The sequence below is a fragment of the Podarcis erhardii genome (assembly GCF_964252035.2).
Source record: "Podarcis erhardii genome assembly, chromosome: 15".
NCBI lineage: Eukaryota > Metazoa > Chordata > Lepidosauria > Squamata > Lacertidae > Podarcis > Podarcis erhardii.
Window position 1 is genome coordinate 17,979,955 of NC_138505.1, and position 16,169 is coordinate 17,996,123.

At 47.5% G+C, this 16,169-nt stretch overlaps 1 protein-coding gene and 1 long non-coding RNA gene across 6 annotated transcripts in view; one reads left to right on the plus strand and one right to left on the minus strand.

Annotated features, from left to right (window-relative positions):
• The window catches only part of MEF2D (myocyte enhancer factor 2D), a 137,136-nt gene that overhangs the window by 89,133 nt on the left and 31,834 nt on the right, over nt 1-16,169 (minus strand). The window lies entirely within an intron of this gene.
• On the plus strand, nt 6,876-10,157 carry LOC309330622. The gene is made up of 3 exons (XR_014151522.1): nt 6,876-7,059; nt 7,367-7,496; nt 9,036-10,157. It is a non-coding gene; the product is annotated as an uncharacterized lncRNA (long non-coding RNA).

Sequence of the window (16,169 nt, forward strand, 5' to 3'; positions counted from 1 at the left end):
TGGACTAGGACCTGGTCCCAATTCAGCTATGCAGCTTGCTGGGTGACCTGGGAACAGTCACTGCCTCTGAGCTTGACTTACCTCACAGGGTTGTTGTGAGGATAAGATATGGTAGGGTTGCCATATCTTGAAGAGCAAAAAAGAGGACAGCCCAAGCTGCTGCCAGCCCGAGCCTGAGTCACCCAAGCCTGAAAAACCCCGGCCATTTCCTTTAAAATGTAAAAATCTGTCCAGATGGGCACTTTGGGTCCAAAAAAGAGGGCATGTCCAGGTTTTCCTGGACATATGGCAACCCTGAGATATGGAGGAGGAGAAAATCAGTAGGGTTTTGCTCTCAAATCACCACTGGATTTCTCTCACACAAAAGTGGAAATGGTGCAAAAAGTCACATTAGGAGTGGGATTTATGTAGGCCAGATTCTTGCAGGTTTAAAATTATCATAAATGTGAATCACAGAAACCTGGCAGATTCAGAAATCAGATCTGTCAAGGGAAAAGGGGAAGCACCCCCAACACCATGCTGAACTATAGCCAATCAAGTACATGCAGAGGTCAATGGGCAATTCCTATCAGGATCAGGACTGGATCAGTCTGGAGTGCTGAACCAGCGTGGGTTAGGGGTTAAAGTGTGGAGCCAGGACTTTAGAGACCAAAGTTCAGTTCCCAGCTCAGCCCCAAATCTTGCTGGGTGAGCCATGGGCCAGTATTAATCTCTTAGCCTAAGGTGTTTGTGAGGATAAAATGGGGAGGGGGAGAATTACACAGGCCACCTGGCACTGCTAGGAAGAAAGGATATAAATGTCAAAAACCAAAACCCTCAAATCACCCATAATCGGATGGTTTTGTTCTTGTTTCCTACTTTGCCCAAGCGTATGCCTTTCAAAATGCAATTAGCCCAATGGCAGATGCTAGGAATTGTGATGGTTGCCTCCTTGCTAGTATGTTAGCCGTCTGACCAGTAAAATCACATTCCAGTGGGTTTCTCTGGGGTCTGAAAACCAAGGCTGCCAATTTGGACTAGGCCACTTCTTTCCCCCACACTGGTTCTGCTCAGGGAGGTCAATATTTCCAGAATCAAAATCAGCAGTCCTCATTCTCTTTATTTTCAAGGTTTTGGAGCTGAAACGTTAAAGTTGTGGGCTGGCAGTCTCCTGAGATGGAAACCTCAGATAGCATCAGTAATGGTATCTGACAGACCATGAGGGTGGGGTGGAAGGGAGGGGGCAGAGAGAATTTCCCAGTAGCCACTAATGGCCAAAAGCCTGGGAACATGAATTCCCTCAGATCTTGACCATGCCTGTGTCCTGCTCCCTGGGAGCTTCTCACCACCCCCTTGACCCAAGGAAGCACAAATTTCTTATTTTTATTTCAGGCATCTTTATGCCAAATAACCAAGTTCTCAGGGTGGCTTAGGCCGAGATTAACATCAGAGTTACAATATATGAAATAAAACAGGTCAACAATCTCTTATATACCCAACCGGGAGGGGAAAAGAGATTCCTCCCTTCTCCCAAACTCCACCCCCGCCTTTCCTTTTCTGTGCAAAGCAAAAGAAGCCCAGAGACACTGAAAAGGTTGCCAACTTTTACTCTTTTGCCTCAGTTCCTTAGGTGGTAACAACAGGCAGATGTGGAGAGACCATTTATTTCTTTATTTACTGCACTTATTTCCCACCTTTTCACCATGGAGTTTGAGGTGGCACACATTGTTCTCCCTCTCCTCAGTTAATCCCCACACCAACCCTGTGAAGTAGGTTAGGCAGAGAGGCCGTGACTGGCCCCAAGTCACATCCAGTGAGCTTCACAGCCAAATGGGTATTTGAACCCTAGCCTGCTAGCAGAGGCAGATTTAGGGGAGCACGACCAGTTTTGTCACACTGGGGCCCTTGGAAGGTTGCCCAGAAGAGAATGTGGCCCTAAGGCTGAAATAAAAGTTCCCCAACCCCGGCATAGGAGCAGGGCTAGCTCTGGATGCTTGAGCTAAATTGCAGAAAAACCAGAAGCTAACAACTCGGGTGGAACTTTCCCTCCTACTAAAAAGGGGGTAAAAGCACAAGAAACCTCTCCTCAGGCCAATGAGAGTTATAGTTCAAAACTGCTAGGGGGCACCAGGTTGGTGAAGGCTGCATGAAGACATTCATCCTCTTGAGTTCTGTGGTTCTCCTCTGTAAGGCCCGTGGGCTGGCCAGCCCTTACTTGAACCAGTCTGCAGTCCCTTCTCAGTCTGTCCCTCCTCAAAAGAGGAATCGGTCTATACCTAAAAATACAGGCCAGGAACTGGTCCTTCACCCTCAGTCCATCTCCAAAGGGATGATTCCCTTTGAAGCCTGTTCTTTGTGGGTGGACCACCGGCCCTGAGTGGCTCCAGACTGTGGCCCAGCCTGAGTAGAGCATGCCACAAGGTGTCAATGACATGCTTCTGCTCAATTTGGCCAGGGGAGCAGCTGGCACAAGTGGGTGGGCTCTTGTCAGCAAAAGCTCTTGGCACAGTAAATCAGTTGGCCTTTCAGGTACCCGAAGACCCTTTGTTGCCTTGTTCCCCTTCCATCTGGCGTTGAGCAGAACTGTGTGTGTGTGTGTGTGTGTGTGTGTGTGTGTGTGTGTGTAATTACCAAAAAAGAAGAAGAAAAAGCATTAGCAATGGAAAACGTCTTTGCCATCAGCCTGCATCAGAGCCTGGAGCGTGAGGCACCCAATTCCTACAGACAACAGGAGCTGCAAAAGTTTTCCCGGCCCTTCTGGAACAACCAAGTAATCTCCTTAGCGCTAATCGATAAGGCATGGCCAGGGTGAAGTGCCAGCCCTAATCTTACTTGTCAAACAGAAGGTGGCAAAGAATTAACCCCGCCTGGCCTTTTGTGCGTCTTGTTTATGTGACACGTTCGGCTTTTATTTTATTTTTTATTTACAACTTGGGGGGAAGAAGACGGTTGCCTTTCGCAGCAAGCAGTTCCAATGAAAAGGCTTTATTTAACAGCAAACCATACAAGTATGCTCTCCCTCCCCCCCAAAACAACAGACACACGCGTGCACACACACAGCCTAATGCACTCAAGCTAACCAAGGTCACACCAGGTCAGCTGTTCCCTTCGTGGAGGATAGAAGAGGGTTGGCAACGGGTGGCAGGGAGGTGAATTAAAGCGACACAGCCGTGACAGCAGCTTGCACCACCACCACTCCTCAGCATCCCCATCTTTCCATGCTGGACTAACTTGGCCGGTCACGCATCACCAACAAACACAACAGATTTGCATAAAATATGCACAGGCTAATTTATCATGCACTGCTGCAGATTTAGGCTGTGTACATACACAATGTACCTTTGGAGAACATTCGAATTGCATTCTTTCCCTCAAAAAATTATGCGCTCTTAAGGTACAGTGTGTCTACGCAGCCTCAGAAATAAGTGTTGTTGTTTAAACAGAGACACATCGCATGGTATGGAGAAAGAGTGATCAGGTAAGCTGTATGCAGGGCCCTCAGTCTGCTGTCCGGGAGGTGTTCATTATGATGATAATTTATTTATATGCCACATAATGAGCCAAAATAGTTTACAAGTGAGTGTGTGTGACACAAAAAATATAAACATCCATTAAAAAAACAACAACTGTTGATGGATAATTTCAACATCCCGCTCTCCCTTCTTAGGGTTTAATCAAATGTGGAGCAGACTCAGTCCTTCCAAAGAGAGGACTGTCCTCAGTAGGACTCTCCCTTCCCAGTTCAACATGCCAGATGCTACAAGCCAAAGGCAATTTTGTTCAGAGCCAGTAGTCTAAACAGAAAAATGAGTCTAATTCATTTCCTTTCTGTAAATATACCGTCAGGGTTCAAATAATACTTATGGTATTGATTACATTGCTATTCAAACTTTCCTCCAAGGAGCTTGCTGCTTCTCTCCCCGCCCTGCTTCCGCTCAGTTTTATCCTCACAACAACCCTGTGAGGTAGGTTAGGGCTGAGGTATATAACTGGCTACCCAAAGTCATTCAGTTAGCTTTCATGGTTGTTAAGATTTCAGCCTAGGTTTCTAGCCCATCAGTTTCAACGCTACACCACACTGGCTTGTGGTAGCCCAAGGGAAGGGAAGGCTAACTGGAACACACCCCTGCACTCCACAATACTATTATAACAACCTCCCTCAGGTTCAAATGCAGCTTGCTATGTGAAACAGCAGAAGCACTCAAATAAAGTAAGCCCAAAGTCCTTCTGGATTCAACAAATTGTTTTTCACAATTCTTTGAATCCAGGACATGGTCTGTAATGTTTATTCAAAGCTGGCAAAAGTGCAAGGGACAAAGAAAGGGGACAACTTTCCAAAAGTTTGCCATTCTTTCCTTAGGATGAGACCAAGGCAGTTCCATCTAGTCCCTCACCCTGTTCTCCTCAGTGACAGCCACCAAACACATGCCTCCTGGAAGCCCACAAGCATGGCATTAAAGCAACAGCTCTCCCCAGCATCTGGCACTCAGTGACATGCAGCCTGTGGATATGGAGGGCCCTATAGCTCAGCCTTCACCAACCTGGCTCCCCTCTAGATGTGACAGCCTACAACTCCCATCAGCGATGCTATGGGCTGATGGGAGGACAGCTGTGCTCACTGGAGGTGACAGATATTGTAGGCCAAAATGTCTGGTGGGCAAAGGCTGCTATAACCCATCATGCTAGCACCACCAGATGGACCACATTTCTCTTTCCTGAAAGTTACTAGTCCCTTTTTAAAAAACAGATTTTAGTTGTTTTGCGACAAAAACAAAACAAAGTATAGCATCATAAACATACATGCAGCATACAGTTATGAGCATTGGTTAGATCTCTGATGCCTAGTGGACCTGCAACTTACACAAGGGTTCACACGAAAAGGCAGAATCACATAAAGTTAGGAAGTTCCCAGAACTGTTGCCTGCACAACCATCCCTACCTATCCAGAGCTCTGGGATGGTCATAAGAGGTCTCAGATTGCCCCTTCTGACTCCCCCACCTCCATTTATTTATTTTCATGCCACCTGCGCAAAGCTGCAATCACATAAGTAAATTACATGTGAGTTGCGAGTCTACTGTACTGTACTGTAAAACATTTACTCTACTTTACTTATGACTGGAATTCTCTCTCTCTCTCTTTGTCTACAGTGTCATCTTATGTCACTCCACAGAAGGCCACATGTGGCCAGTGATGTTCCTTTTCTGCCATGTATTTAATAAAGAGATCCCATGCCGCTTGAAACTCTCCTTTTGTCTTCTAAAGATTGCTCCTGTATTTTCACCTTTTGCATCAGTTTTTCCATCAATGGAACTGCCCGAGTTTGTTGGAACCATTCTGACAGCAAGTTGTCTCCTAAATCCTCCCACTTTTGCTGCCAATAGTAAGTGTCTTATTCACGATATTTTGATTTGCAGATGACAATGCCATCCTGGAATCTATTTTCTGACCGATCGTAAGTCCCATTTCATAAAATGCCCGCCCCCCCAGACTGCTGTATCTTCTCACATGGCCACCATATCTAAGCTACTACAACCTTATGAACCTGACTTCCATAAATTCATGTTCCGTGTGAAGGAAAGGTTCCTGCAGTCAGTTCTAAATCTACTGCAAACCATATTTCACTGAATAAGCCCCTCACCCCACTTGTCCAGGTTCTTGAATTATAAGAAAAACGACTATCCACTTTCTCCACACCATGGCATAATATGTAAACCACTTAGAGTTTTCATGTTGATTAAGCACTATACAAATCTTGTTAAATAAGGAAAAAAACTTCTATCATACCCCCCTCCTACTTACTTACTCTTTTAAAAAACTAAATAACCCCCAAAATTATCATCTTTCCTCCTAGCATATTCAGTCCAAGCCCTTTATAATTTAGGATGCCTTTTTTTTCTTTTGCATCTTTTTCTGGCTCCACAACATCCCTTTTTGAAATATGGTGAACAGAACTGTCCAAGTGTGGTCACACCACAGATCTTAATAAAAGACAAAAGAATGTGCTTTTCATGCAGCGAACAGTTAAACTATGGAACTCTCTCCCACAGGAGGCAATGATGGCCACCAACTTGGATGGCTTTAAAAAAAGGGATTTGACAAAGTCATGGAGGAGAAGGCTATCAATGACTATGAGTCATGATGGCTATGCTCTGCCTCAGCAGTTGGAGGGAATAATGCTTCTGAATACCAGTTGCTGGAAACCACTGGGGTGGGGTGGGGTGGGGTGGGGGTGGGAAATGCTGTTGTGCTCAGGTCCCGCTTGTGGGTTTCGCATTGGGGCATCTGGTTGGCTAGAGTGTGAACAGGACACTGGACTAGGCGGGTCCTTAGCCCAACTAAGGAGGCTCATCTTATGTTCTTAATAAGACACCCTTTTCATTTTCAGGTCCATAGGGGTCAGCAAACTTTTTCAGCAGAGGGATGGTCCACTGTCTGTCAGACCTTGTGGGAGGCCGGACTATATTTTTTGGGGGGGAAATGAACGAATTCCTATGCCCCACAAATAATCCAGAGATGCATTTTAAATAAAAGCACACATTCTACTCATGTAAAAACACACCAATTCCCAGACTGTCCGCGGGCTGGATTTAGAAGGCGATTGGGCCGGATCCAGCCTCCAGGCCTTAGTTTGCCTACCCATGCCATAGAAGAAGAAATTATAGAAAAACATGAATGTAGCAATCCGCAAGCGGTGCGCAATGGCGCGGAAAGCTTCAGTCAGCAATCTGTGCTAAAAGGGGTGGAGGGTGGGACAAGTGTGGCCCTATTTGGAGGGGGTGTCAGATCAGGAGGGGCAGAGGTAGTTGCAACAATCATAATAACATGAACAGGATACAGCAGCAGTAGCAGCAGCAGCAGCAGCAGCAGCAGCAGCAGCAGCAGTGTTTTCGTGTGTGTGTGTGTGTGTGTGTGTGTGTGTGTGTGTTGCAAGAGCATCCAGGCTCACCCTAGGCCTGCCAATCCACAGAGCAATGTGACTGTTAGAACCACGAGTTTCGGTCTCACTGATCAACTTCCTTCTTGCACAGGGAGAGACAGAAGTGAAACCAACAGATGGATGAATGTTGGAAGGGCAAGAGGTAAAAACAATGTTTGTGTGTATGCGCTTTGCGGGTGGGTTGAAGAGAACGAACACCCCTCAGAGTGGCCACAAACATTAGTGGTCAGGGCATTATTGATAGATTTAAGAGCCTTGTTGTAATACTGCATGCGGGGGTGGGGAGCCAAAATCCCCTTTTCTGTGTCACAATTAAAAAAGCATAGGAGCTCAATCCTCTACGAAGCATCTGGTCACTCTGCTGGCACAGGCAGAAAGGACTTGTCAAGAAAGACTTAAGCGACCTGGTCAAAAGTTAAAATGAACTAAATCACGTTTTGTTCTTGTAGGTCAGAGTCCTGGACCCAGGTCACCAAAAGTTGACAACCTGTGCAGTTCATACGTTTTTATGTATGGATTGCCCCTCATGTGAAATATCAGGGTGGCGTATACAGAACATCTTTGAGACACCTGAAGCAGGTTAGTAGCCAAGATGCCTGCCCAAACTCTGCAGGAGAGTGTTTCTCTGCATAGGGCTGGCAACACTCAATGCCCAATTTCTAGTTGAAGTTAGTGGGGTTCCTGAAACATGGGGGGGGGGCAACTAACAGCACTTCAGTCAGTAATCAAGCTGGGATATAAGAGCTTACTTAGGCAGTCCTTAATGGGCCCCAGATTTAATCTGTTTGTGGCTTTCTATATCATTATAAAAACCCTGAACCTGGCCGCATAGCATATGGGCCGATATTTCTGCAGAGGTGTCATATGCTGTCAGTTGTCCCTTCCCATCAACAGTCTAAAGACAAAGATGAATCCAGGAGTAGCCCCAAGCTACATATCTGCTCCTTCAGAGGTAGTGCAACCCTGTGTCTGGAACAGGCAATTGGCCCATCTTCTGGACACAGGAGCTATCTACCCACCTTCCCTGGATTGTAGCTCAAGCAACTTTGCATTCCTGAAAAGAGCGTAAGAAGAGCCCAAGGCCTGAGGCAAACAGGGATCTTTCCTTTGCAAAAGGGAATACCTGATCAAATTGGCACACACAGCAAAGTTGTTGTTTGAAGTTCACTATCTAGTTCTGCCCCCCACCCCAACCTCCCACCGCAAAAGAAAACTGGGTCATAAAAGGATGTCTTTCACCCAGGGCTTGGGTTTAGGATGAGCAGGCGGCACCCCTCAGCCTAGTAAACAACAGAGGACCTGCATGTACAGAAGCAGCCATATCAGACAGATGGGGCCTGGGGTGCGTTCCCCACTTGAAGCAGACACTTTTGCCCTTCCCAGGCCAACCTTCTGACCTTCAGGTGCTAGATCACACCTAATCCAAGTTCACATCCCCTGGCACCAGTCCCAGCAAGCACCTTAGGCTGCAAGGCACCCGTCCCCAGCTCCAGATTTGGTTACAGACGTCGTTGTCATCATCCCCCTCGCCACTGCCACCTCCTGAGCCTGTCCCTGGCAGCATCAGAGGTGGCGAAGGCAGCCTCGCTCACTCGCCAACTGTGCTCACGTTCCTGCCTGCCAAGTCTCCGCGCTGCCCTCCCGAATTCTCATCTCATTTCTGACCTACTTAACAGCAAAGATTGCAACGGCATTAATGATTTAGAAGCCTCTGGCTAAGCGCATGCCAAGGTAGGCTGCGGCGTTATATAATACTGTCGTTATCTGCCACGCAATGGCACCTACGAGGAGGGAGCTGAGCTGAGCACCCGCTGGATTTACAGGTCTTTGGTTGCTGGTCTGGAACAGGCTTGCCTTACAGATGGCCAATTCCCACGTAGGCGGAGGTGTCACTTCTCACATATCACAGAGTGAACCTCTTCCCCCACCCTAGGCCACTGAACACACTGCAAGCAAACAGACAAGAACAGTGTGTGTGTGTGTGTGTGTGTGTGTGTGTGTGTGTGTGTGTGTAAAAATATCCTAGGAGGTTTGAAGGCATGGAAAGGAAGCCCTCTCCCATTTAGAAGGTGGGTGTGGGAGGTAGCAGGTAACCTCAAGTAAAGTTTTGTTTTCCAGATACCTGAGAGCAGAGCTGCAAAATCGAAATAATGAACTTGCTCTGCATAACAAGCTGGATTTAGCAAATTACAAGTTATGTATATTTATTTAGCTTCCATCATGTATCATGTTTGATAACAGGAAGGGGGTCCAGCAAAGAATTATGTCTTCTGTCCCGTTCTGCCAATGCTAGCATCCCTACTTTGGCTTCAGAGAACACAGAAGGTGCTGCTCATATGTTTTTTGAAACAGAATTCTAGCAGCATGCATGAGGGCTAAAACCTTGCTTGGGTTCTTTCAAATGAAAGGCATGATTCTCAAGCTGCTGAAGTGGGAAGCTATTGCAAGAAAAGGAATAGAGGTTAAACTGAACAAGACCTGACAAACACCACCACCACAAAAAAAACAAAACCCAGAAATGGGAGGTATTATTTTGGGAAGGAAAGCTGTGTATTGACGCTGGTCTCCCCCTCCCTGCTCCTTTCAAAATGGGAGAGAAACCCAGCAGGTTGGAGATAGCATCCAGAGATGGTCAAAAGGGGCTCAGGAAGTAATGATCAAGCTATAGATCTTTCCTTCCTTCTCTGGCTCACCTACACACAAACACACACTTGCCCTTCACATGAGTCAGCAACTTTAAAGAAACACTTCAGGCAGCAGGCCCCCACGCCTCCTGCGCAAACACCCTGCTCCCAGGTTGAGTGACAGCTGGGCCTGTCATCATCCCCATGGAAACCAAACACACACATACAGAGAGCTCCCCAAAAACTGTTTGAAGCAGATCCTCTCCTGGCTGGGGGGCAAAACACACAAGTTCAAGTCCCTCTCCTCCAAAGTCTTTGAAAACTGCCAGGAAGGGCAAACTGCTGGATGAGGTTGGAGGGAAAGCAGAAGGGTGGACATAGCCAAAAGGAGGCCACTCCAAGTGGCTTACTTATGAACACAAAATGTGTCCTGCTAAATTAGGCCAAAGGCCCACTGAGTGCAGCATCCTTTTCTCACAGTGGCAAATCTAAATGCCTCTTCTGGGAAGCTCATCATTCAGGCCAGAGATTGAGATCCACCTTCTGGCGGTTCCCTTGTTGCAAAATGTGGTTACAGGAAACCAGGCAGAGGGCCTTCTCGGTAGTTGCGCCCACCCTGTGGGATGCCCTCCCATCAGATGGCAAGGAAATAAACAACTACCTGACTTTTAGAAGGCAACTCTGAATAGGGAAGTTTTTCTATGTTTGATGTTTTACTGTGGTTTGATAACTGTTGAATGGTGCCAGAGTAGATGGGACTACCCAGTCAGATGGGCAGCATATAAATTTATATTATTATTACCCAAACAACAACTCTCCCAAGGACTATAGTCACACTTTACATTTAAAGCGCTATGATACTACTTGAAGTGGTCATGCCTTCTCCCAAAGAATTCTGGGAACTGTAGTTTGTTAAAGGTACTGAGGGTGTCTAGGAGCTTCCTATCCCCCCCCCCATACAAAGCTAGAGTGGCTTAAACAATCAATCCCTCTTCAAAGGGAACTCTGTGAATTATAGCTCCATGAAGGGACTAGAGGCCTCCCAATGACTCTCAGCACACTTAACAAACCACAGCTCCCAGGATTCTTTGGGGGAAGGTACTACTGTTTGCAGGGGAACCACAGTGCTTTAAATGTATGGTGTGAATGTGGCCAAGGTGTGATTCTCAGCAACTGAAATGCAAGATGGCCACTTCCTCCATGAATTTGCCTAATCTCCTTGTAAAGCTATCCAAGTCGGTGGCCATCATTGCCTCTTGTGGGAGGAGGTTCCGTAGGTGAGCTACGCGCTGGGTGAAGTTGTTCTTTCTTGTGTCTGACTGCCATCCCCTCACATGCCCCATGCAGTGGTCATTTCACCTAACCCAGGATGTTTGTGTGGGGGGGTTATTTGCTTTTAGTTTTAAAGGAAGGGTTTCAAAAGGTTAGGCGAAAAGGCCTTTAGAGGAGAGAGGCAGCAGCTGCTAGCATTCCTGGGGAGGGGAACTGTGAACATGAGCTGGGCGGCTCTGAATCACCTCACAGCTTTTCTAACCACAGCCTATCCACATTGCCAGGGCCCGGCAGTCAGGCACACCTGCCAAGCCTTGCAATTGCTGCTGTGCTTAAGCCACAAAATGGAGCTGAAACAGTGGCACCAGAATTTTTGGGCAGGCACAGAAAGGGTAAAGTATATTTCTGGGTGGGTGAGTTGTGTACCATGTGTTAAAGCTTGGGTAGGCAAACTAAGGCCTGGGGGCCGGATCCGGCCCAATCGCCTTCTAAATTCGGCCCGCAGATAGTCTGGGAATCAGCGTGCTTTTACATGAGTAGAATGTGCCCTTTTATTTAAAATGCATCTCTGAGTTATTTGTGGGGCATAGGAATTCGTTCATCCCCCCCAAAAAAAATATAGTCCAGCCCCCCACAAGGTATGAGGGAAAGTGGACTGGCCCCCTGCTGAAAAAGTTTGCTGACCCCTGTGTTAAATTAACAGTATACAAGTACAAACGTCAATTATTTTGCACACGTCCAACTAACGTGTGACTACTGACACGTGTGGGGGCCAGAAATTGAATCCCCATGCAAAATGGTTGACGCCTGTATGTTAATGCCAAGAGTCCAGCAATGGGGGGGGGCAAACTCCTTGTTTGGGGGGGCATTTACCTCCTGCCCCCTTTCGGTGCTGCCCATGAGCTGAGAGGGGAGGCAATGAGGGGAACTGGCACAACTAGCATTTGGGGGGCCACTCTTAGTGGTCCCTTCCTCCCCAATTATGTACAAAACTTGTGCCAACATAACTGTTCCTACTATTCATACTTCCACAATATACTGGCCCCTGGAAAAATCAAGTGTCCTAACCACCAGGTGCAGCAGTTACATTCAGAAATGCAGGAACTTTTCAGGGCTGCATTCACACTGCAGTTTATTCCATTTCCCTAACTGCTAATTTCCACACCATATTTGGGCTTTCACATGGCACAAAAACTACTTCTGGAAAACTAAGGGAATATAGTGTGTGTTTATCACGCATTTCCATGTTATTCGGTCCCCGGGGGCGGGGGGCGGAATCTGTTTGCAGCCCACTTAAACTTGGAAAATCGAAGGGATAAAATGGTGAAATTTGGGGCAGCACAACAGCACACAGTTCTTTCCTGCCGTTTCCAGAGAATCGTAGAGTTGGAAGATACCACCAAGGGTCATCTAGCCCAACCCCCTACAATGCAGGAATCTCAACAAGGCAGATGGCCATCCAACCTCTGCTTTAAAACCTCCAAGGAAGGAAATCCCACCACCTCTGGTGGGGGAATCATGGGGGAACAGAAGCAGGCATGCACAGAAAGAGTGCGGGAGTAGCAATGTTGTCCAATGACATTCATTCTTGGATCTCGGCATGGTGTGAATGAAGTTCAGTACATCATGCTGGTATATCAGTCAGAAGTACAACTGGAGCCATGACTTTAAAGTTTTGCGGGGCTTTTGAAGGGAAACTGTTGATGGTCATTTCTATAACTTCCCTCAACCTGCTTTGAAATCCAATACAGGAGGGGCTATTCTGGAGTAAAGGAATGTAGGATACCATGGGATCATTTCCAGGTGTCAGGATGTGGCTGTGAGCTTCGGTTTGATTCCTCAGTGTCCTCAAGAGGCACACAGCTATATATTTGCCTGAGAGATTCCGTTCTTCCAACTATACTTCCTAGAGCCCTGGCATAGCCAGTTTTCCCTCTTGATCAAACCAGTGCAATAGCTCAATGGTAGAGCATCTGCTATGTGTGCAGAAAATCCCTGGCATCTCCAGGTAGGGTTGAGAGAGACCCCGCCTAAAACCCTGGAGAGACACTGCCTAACAGTGCAGACAGTACTGAGCTAGAAGGATCAATGGTTTGACTCAGTATAAGGGCAATTTCCTATATTCCTACATCTCCTGCCTCTGGGATCCAGCCCTAAACTACCAAGCTACACTCCCTTACCTGCCAGGAATCACCCTCTCATTCCCAGCCTCTGCTCCTTGCATCTGAGGGTCTGAGCCTCTAGAAACTTGGCAACCCTCCTTTACAGGAAATCAGCCTTCTCTAACCTGATGCCCTCCAGTGCTGGTTGGCACAGATGGGAACTGGAACCGAAAATATCAGTACAACTTCCACCGGTCCCAGCCATTTTTGGACTATAACTCCCATTACCCCCAATACAACTCCCAGCCAGCATGCACATATTTTGGCTGGGGCTGACAGGGTTGCCAGGTCGGAAGTATGCCAGATCCTGAGATTTCATGGCCCAAACCTGAGACTTAAGAGGCCACCTTTAGTGATGTCACAGAGAGGGCTCTGGAGATGTAGGTTAATTGGGAGAGGGAAGCAGAGGAGGGCAGACCCCCCCACAAAAAAATGTCTAGGCTATAATTTGCAGCCAGCTCTTGCTGGGCTGAAGCTTGCAATCTGCACGTACAATCTTAACATGTTTTAGTTTATTTTTTATTTTTATTAATGGTACTCCTGCCCACCTGGAGATTAAAGCCCTCCAGCTGCCACCTGGAGGAGGCCAGGAAAACCTGGAGACACCAGGTCAGATCTGGAGGTCTCACATCTCTAGCTGTCATCCAAACAACCTGGAGAGTACCAGGTTGGGAAGGACTTCAGTCAACAGAGAAGAGGGTGCAGGGAGGAGAAATACAGAATGAAGGCAGACAGTTTTCTTATGGACTTTGGATGAATGAGCCAAGATGGCAACATTCATAATGTGCCAACCTGCAAACCTCAGAGAACTGGGTTTCTATCCTTGGGAGGGGAATGAACCTTTTTCATGACGCTCCCCCTCCAAAAAAAGCCTCTCCTTCCCAATTTGTTCAGTCCACGATAATCACATCAACCTGGGGGGCTCTATATGCCCATAATATACATTGCTGTTAATGTCCTAAATGAAGCTACTACAGCCCACGTCATTTATTTCAGTCTTTTCTGCCGTTGCTACATGACTATATTTATCCCTGTTTTCTCACGTTCAAGCCCTGCAAGGGAGGTGGGACAGCTATTTCCCCCAGATTCTGGATGACATCAAGCTTGCAAAGAAAATTTGCCTCATTTGAGGGCGGGGGCACAGCTCCGTGGCAAAGCCTGAGTCTTATATGGATACAGAAGGTGCCAATCCACAGCGTTCTCAGAGGAAATAATGCTAGGCTAGGATGTGCTTGTGGGAACAGCCTCCCCTTGAGACCTCAGAGAGCCAGAGGCGATAGAGGGCTAGAGATGCATCAATATTCTGATTCTGAATAAGGCAGGTTCATATGTTCACTCATTGCTAGCAAGCTAACAGAGTGAACACCCTCATACATCTGGAAGGCCACTAGTTCACCATCCCTGTGAAAAGGTGCATGGGGTGGTGGAATGCCTCCACCCAGGAGCGTCTTACCTATAGAGGCTAGTGGTGCAGGGCGCCAAGTTCTGGAGGGCGCCAGGCAAGTGGCAGAGGCTGGACGTGGCACCTCCCAGCATCAGCTCGCCACCCTCGCCCGCCTCCGCCATGCTGCGCCAAAGCAGCACCGCGCCCAGAGCCTCTGCCTGCCTTGGCCACCAAGGCACGAAGTGGCCAGCTGAGCTGGGAGCTGCCGCGTCCAGCCTCCACCTCTTCCCTGCCGGAGGAGCTGTCCTCCAGCCGCTGCCCGTCTCCTCCAGCCCCGCAAAGCTGGGCGCATCGGCGGCAGCACCGTCCTCCCTAAAAAAGTTTGGCATCTCTGGGAAACGGAAAGGGGGCACTGGAGGGATCTTTGAACCACAGTGCTGGATATGCTTAAGACGGCCCTGCCTCCACCCCCTCCAAAATAACTGGGATGGTCTTCAGATGAGCATCAGGGCTCTGCTGAAAGGGCTAGCTGCCATCTGTGAAACTTTGGAGGAGGTGGAGATATTCCCCACCCTATAGCCCACCAGCGTTTCCCCCCCACAAAGTAGTTGCACTATGAGTCAACAGAACAAGCCCCTTCTCAACTCTTTCCCAAGTTGTCAGGCTGCCGTACTTTGTCCCACAGAATTCAAAGGAAGCAAACCAGTCCCCATCTGCACAACCAGGTCCTTCCATCTGTAGTTTGCACCCACCCACCATCCTGGGGTTTGGTTAGAGCTGATGCTTGTGTATGTCAGAATGGAGGCTTTTAAGAGCACAACAAGAAAGAGAATGAAAATGCTGCAAGCCAACTAAGAGTGACTCGCCTATAAAGAGAAGTTGCAGTGTTTGGGAATGGATGACGGCCATGGCCCAGCTGCCCCAGCATCATGTTCTCACAATGGCCAACCAGATGCCTGTGGGAATCTGCAGGCAGGGCCTGAGCACAAGAGCAACTCTCCCCTCCTGTGGTTTCCAGCAACTGTGGAGGCAGAGCGCAAAGCACAGACATTGCGACAAGTAGCCATCAATAGCCTTCTCCTCCATGAGTTTTTCTAATCTTTTAAAGCCATCTGAGTTGGTGGCAAGCAATGCCTCCTGTGGGAGTGAGTTCCATGTGCTGCATAAAGTAGTACTTCCTTTTATCTCTCCTGGGTCTTCCAACATTCAGCTTCACTGGATGTTGGCCAGTTCTAGTGTTATGAGAGAGGGAGAGAAAAAACTCATATTTGCCCTTTCTCTAAACTAAAAAGTCCCAAACACTGCAGCGAGCTGCTCCATCCTCTTTTATCATTTTAGTTTCCCTTTCCAAACCTATAATATCCTTTTTGAGGTAAGGTGACCAGAACCATACACAGTATTCCAATTGCAGTCACAGATTTGTATAACGGCATTATGGCATTGGCAGTTTTATTTTCAATTCCTCTGCTAACGATCCCTAACATGGAATTCACCTTTTACACAGCTGTCGCACACTGGGCACAATATGAAAGGAAATTTGCTGTGAACTGTACCACATGCATTTGCACTGTGCCCAATGACAATTTTCAAAGGCAATTTTTTTACACACACACACACACACACACACACACACACAGTCCTCTTCCTTCTTTCCTATAATTAAACTTGGCCCCTTGCCATTCTGTACTCTGCAGTCCTGGAAAGGGGGCCAGACTTTCTGCGTGCGTTCCAGCCCTAGGAATGTAGCAAAACTTTCTCAGTCAGAAAGAAAAGAACACTGTGGAGCTTTTCATCGAGATAAGAAACCCCA